Here is a 6,049-nt window from a genome sequence, read left to right on the forward strand (position 1 = left end):
TTTTCAAACACCTCTAGACTTCACATATGCACATCCCTTGTCTGAAATACCCTGTCTCCTTCTTTGTCCAGTGAGTTTTTCAAGATTCGGCTCAGTGTCACCTCCTCCAGGAAGTCTTCCCTGGTTAGGCACCCCTCTTTTGTGTTGCTAGAAAACATGCGTGTCCCTCTGTCAATATATTATATTTTAATTCTGTATTTATTTCTATGTCCTTCCCATAAGACTGGAAGAACCAGTCTTTTCTTCTATATGTCTATGGTGCTGATACATAAGAGATACTCAAAATAGAAAGTTTGATGAAGAAAGCAACGAAGGAAAGGAAAGAACTAAAGCAGAAAGAAGGAATACAATTAGCTTATACACTGAGACACATAGCAACTGCTCCTGGGAGTCATTAGTGATTAAGGAAAGTGAAAAGCTATTGGAACACAAACATTTAAGATTCTAAGGTAGCTGAACAAAATCACCAGCAAGGACACACCAGGTCCCCAAACAGAAGTAGCAAGAATAACAATTAAATGCATTTATCTCATTTCTCTTCCCATCTGATGCAATTGGCAAAGAACCAAGTCTTTTTCTTCCTCTCTCCACCCCAGGGCCAAATGCGCAGTAGGTTTTCAAAACAGTGGATGCCTTGTTTCTCATGGCAGCAAAGACAGACGTCTGGAAAATGAAACTCTTTGCTACATGAAAAGACTAGACTCTTTTTCCTACCCTATAGGTAGGTTGCTTTCTTTCCAATATCTGCTGCCAGATCTACTGAATAATTTCAGCAGCAGAAGATGCCTGCTGAGTATCTACTGTGAACAGGTGTTCTCTGAGGCAATTGGAGGGAGGCAAGAAGCCTGGACCAACCCCAACCCCCAACCCCAACCAAAGGAGCTTGAAACCCAATTTAGGCTAAGCAGAATAATTCAAATTTCCAGGATGGCAGAGACCAGTCTAAAATGCCAGTATATTTTAGAATCTAACACCAGACTCTGCAAACTTTTTCTGTAAAGGACCAGATTAAGAGATATTTTGGGCTTCATGGGGGGCACATGGTCTCTTTAGCAGCTACTCGATTCTTCCATCATAGCACAAAAGCAGCCACAGAAAATACTTAAATGAATGGGCATAGTTATGAGCCAATAAAACTTTATTTACAGAAGCAGGTGTTGCTCTGGAGTTGGCCTGCTGGCCACAGTTTGCCAATTCCTAGTTTAGCACAAAGCCTGACATATAGGTGGTGATCAAATATTTATTGAACAAATGGATGGATGGATGGGTGGGTGAATAAAGGTTTTCCTAAGTTACAATGTGGCGATTTGTTTTAAAGCCCCTGTGTATCATCTTTAGAATTAATTGCAGGGAGAGATAAGCTTGATAGAAATTATCTGACAGTCTTTCCCACTCCAAGTGATGTGTGGATGGAAATTTAACATGTATAAACCACCAACAGCTTTCATAACAGAGATGGGAGCCAACAGGGTGATTTAAAGAAGCATTTGTTTCAAACTGTGGATCATGACTAATTAGTAAATTGTGAACTGTATTTTTTTTCATAAAAGGGTAATGATAGAAATAGAAAAAAGGAGAGGGAATATATCAGGGTATATCACAATTAGTAAACATAAGCATTGTTTTTAAAGAAATTTTCAATTATAACACATTTGTGTGTAAATATATTGGATTCTGAGGTAATATGTATTTTCAAAATAGTTTGAAAAGTATTCTAACTATGGTAATCTCATTTGGGGGGAAATTCAGTGTAGTTGTACATTTGAAGGGGATTTACTATGAAAATGATATACAGTCATAGTTAAGGACAAGATTCTGGAGCCAAATTTCTGGGTCAAAAACCTAACTCTGCCACTTATTAGCTGTGTGACATTGGAGAAGTTACTTAGCCTCACTAGGCCTCGTTTTTTCATCTGTTAAATGGGAGTGCTAATGACACCTACTCTATGGGGATATTATGAGAAATAATGAATTGTTACTTGTAAAGTGCTTAGAGTAATACCTAGCATCTAGGGTAAGCTTTAGCTATGAATATTCTGTTCTGTTTCCAAGAAAAAATGTGACCTTTAGCATGTGACATAAGTGCTCTGGGCTTCATTTTTGTTTTAAGTACTTTCTAGAGGCCCTGCAGGCTCCCACATTCCTAGAAGAGGTGGAGGAGTCCCAGGACAGACTTTGAGGGAAAAAATAGCCAAACGCAAATCATCCATCCTGTTGAACTGACTGACAGTCAGTTGGAGGTCTCTGCCAAGCAATCTGTTCCAGTAGGACATCCTATAAGCCAACTTGCTGTTCTCTCTCGAAATTGCGTGCAAAGGTGAATTCAGGAGAGTGAGGGATTGACCACGTCAAGGAAAATGCTCTTTTTTCCCATCTGATAGACTCTTCGTAACTAGCATTGGCTTCCTGTCTCTCTCATTGGCATGCATTTTATTCCATACACCGGGATAACCACAGCTGGGGGCGAACAGGAAGTCTGTCCAATGTTTGTCTTTTGGTTTTTAGTGCCGGTGTTCCTGACTGTGAAGTGCAGTGTGAAGCTGCCCACAGTTTGCCCAGTGTTCAGCACAACTCACCTTCCACTGTGAATTTCGAAGTTATATCTAACACCTAAGATCATGAAAAACACATATGAAGTACAAGTCAACAGAACATATGTGGAGTTGTGGCTGAATATTCACAAATAGAAAAATAAAAATGGCCAGTGATAATGTTCTGTTCAGCCTCACTTGTAATTAAAGAAATGCAAATCAAGGCATAGAGATATCTTTTTATTTTCACCTATAAAAGAAGCAAACTAAATAAAGTTAGGAAATAGCCAGTGCTGGAAAACATGTAGGGAAACAGGCATTCTCGTATTTTATTGGTAAGTCTAAATTGGTGAAACCTCTTGGGAGGACAATTTTGCAATATATATCAAAACAGCAAGTGCACATAACCTTTGACCAGCCCCAAACTATCAAAGCTTTGAAAATAAAGCCCTATTTGTTTAAGCCTCCTGTAGTCTTAGACACATATAAAATTACAATCAGGTGTTCTATTACTTGCAACCAAACACATTCCTAATTGACAGGGTTTTTTATTTGTAAGGGGGTTGCTAAAAGAGAACATGCTTATCTTGCACTCACTTTAACATGAAAATTTCACCCTGGCTAGTGTGGCTCAGTGGTTTGCACACCAGCCTGCAAACCAAAGGGTTGCCTGTTTGATTCCCAGTCAGGGCACATGCCAGGGTTGCAGGCTAAGTTCCCAGCAGGGGGTGTGCATCAGGGAGCGCACGAGAGGCAACCACACATTGATGTATCTCTTCCTCTCTTTCTCCCTCCCTTCCTCTCTCTCTAAAACTGAATAAATAAATTTGTTTAAAAATGAAAGTTTCTATTATTTCCCCATTAAGCATGATATTGGCTTTAGGACTGAACTTCACCTTTTTATCAAGCTAACCAAAATAATTTATTTATACATAAACACTGAATTTTACCTCAAGGCTTTTCAGCATCTATGGTGATGATCTTTCCATTTTTCATTTCATGATACAATATTCTTTTGATGTGTTGCTGGGATTCCTTGTTAACATTTTACTTAGGGTTTCTAAAGTGGTATTTATAAACGAGATTATTATATTACTTTTCTTTATTTTCCCCTAATGAGTTATTTTTATTGGATTTTTGACTGATATGTTATCACTGCCTTGATGAAAAAAGAATCTCATTCACTGAGGTTTTTAAATCTAAGTGACTAAATTTTTATTTCTATATATTGTATTTGAGCTTTTTCAAATTTGCTTACTCTTTTTTCATAGTGTTAGTTTCTATAGTTTTGACTCTGTAGTTATTTTGAACATAACTATTTTATCATCTCTTCCAAATTGTTCTATCATCTCAGGTTCTTAAGGGGCCAGTTCCCCTGTTCACTGATTCAATTCACCACTCATGTGGTTCAGTTCCTACTTTGGTTTATAATTTCTTAGTATAAACTCATCATCAATGGGAGTTATTCATGCTGTGAGAGGTCAGAATAAACAAGTGGTTTTGCATTTGCCTCCAACAGAACCAAGGGGATTCATCACTTTGGAACCAGCTTTTATATTGTGTTGACTTCAGAATTCCCTCAGCACATGGGGAGTGTAAACCGGGACCTCATGCCAATGAGTGGCATAGGCGAGCCAGTGGTTTCACTTTCGATAGCAGACATTTTTTAAAATTCATCCAGAGTCCCAGACGAACCACAAACTTCCTCACTGTGGCCTTGGACCAGTGGAAGGATTTGGGGGGGGGGGTTGTTTTTTGTTTTTCTATCCTCCAGTCACTAAGAGCATTTCCAGTGTCCCACCTTTAAGTAGAAGTTTCAAGTCCAGATCTCTACCTTTCGAGAACACAAGGCCAGAGTGGGCACTCACCACCCAGTCCTTAGCCATCGGGGCTTAGAGTCCTGTCAAATACTCCTCTGTGCCTTAGAGTTCCCTCTTCCTATCTCATTCCTAGAGATCCCCTCCTTTCTTTCAACAGTTCACTTTTATTTATTTATTTATTTTTTAGCATTTCTGTGTTTGAAGCAGAGGTTACCCAACTTCTTGGACTCTGATGTTCCCAGAAGTTGAATCCTTTGTACTTTCCCATCTTTTAAAAGGCCCTTCTAGACTAACCACCTAGACTAGCACCTCTAGAGGTGCTATGGAAACTACAGGGCAGTGGGGGAGGGGAGGGACATCTAACTCAGGCATGGGTGTTCAAGGAAGACTTCCGGAAGAGAAATCGCATTATCTGAGCCCTGGAGACTGAGCGCATATCAGGCAGGAGAAAAAGTGTGCGCGCATTGAGGGTGACAGGTTGGAGGAACAGGTGGGGTGAAGGTTGCTGGCAGGAGGTGGAGCACATGTGAATACCCAGGTGGGTGGGGACAAACCAAGTATCACGTTCTGAGAAGCACTGTTTCCAAGAACTGCAAGGACTTTGGTTGGAACGTGAACTGAGATAAGGGTGGTGAGGTAAGTAGACCCAGTTCATGAATGGCCCATGTGCCAGGTTAGGGCAGTGGACCTCATGCTAAGAGCAGAGGGAAGCCGAGGAAGCTGACCAACAGGTCACAAAGAGTGAAATCATCAGGTTTAAAAGAAAAACAAATCGAATAACTGTTCCTTATATAAATAAATATACACAATTGCAGGGGGCATTCAAGCACTAACCTTGGTATTCTAGCACACAAAACCATGAACTCTTACCCCCAGGGTTACAAGGTAGCACTGGGGTGCTCAGTTCAGGGTCCTCATCTCCCAGGAGTTGGGCCCCTCTCCCGCCCACCTGCTTTGGGGATGAGTACCCCACTCGTCCAACTCGCAGCTATTTTGTAAATGCACAGCTCTTTCAAGAATATTTCCCCAAGTTACCCCTTTCCCACCCTTCCCTACCAGTTCCCAAAACTCGGCCGAAACTGTGCCTGATGTAGGGAAGGAGCTGTAAGCAGCAGCAGCAGAACAAGAGTGCTCTTCAAAGGACAGTAACCTGGATCAAGGGCCAGGGGGTTCTGTTTCCTCCCGTTTATCTTTCGACACAGCTTAATGTCTTCCAGGCGAGTGTTACAGTTATGTGACTGGCTTGAGGAGGAAAAGAAGGTGATCTAAGACCCAATAGCGGTAGCAATGGAAATAATGAGTGCGGCAGTGTGTTCTAATTTCCCCAACGTGCCCTCCCTGGTGTTTGACTCCCCCAAAGCAACTTCATGTAGGATGAATTCCAGCTCTTCCCAGTCCCTTCTATTCCCTTCTGTGGAATCTGGGCAGGTCACAGAGATAATAGGTTATGGATTTCACAACCGGGTAAGTACCACCAGGATGCTGCTGCTGCTGCCGCTGCCACCCTCCAGGTCTCAGCTCCCTGCAGTCCTAAAATAGAGTTCTAATTTCACAACTGTAAACAGGCTCTGGAAACTAAAGCGCCCTCTGCAGATAAAAGCATCTAAGTCACCGTTTTCCTTTTGTGCCTGGTTACTCAGGGAGAAAGGCTAGGATGCATTCATTTATCATTAAATTTGGTGAGTTATTTTAATCCTT

Source organism: Desmodus rotundus, chromosome 4 (assembly GCF_022682495.2).
Source record: "Desmodus rotundus isolate HL8 chromosome 4, HLdesRot8A.1, whole genome shotgun sequence".
Lineage (NCBI taxonomy): Eukaryota > Metazoa > Chordata > Mammalia > Chiroptera > Phyllostomidae > Desmodus > Desmodus rotundus.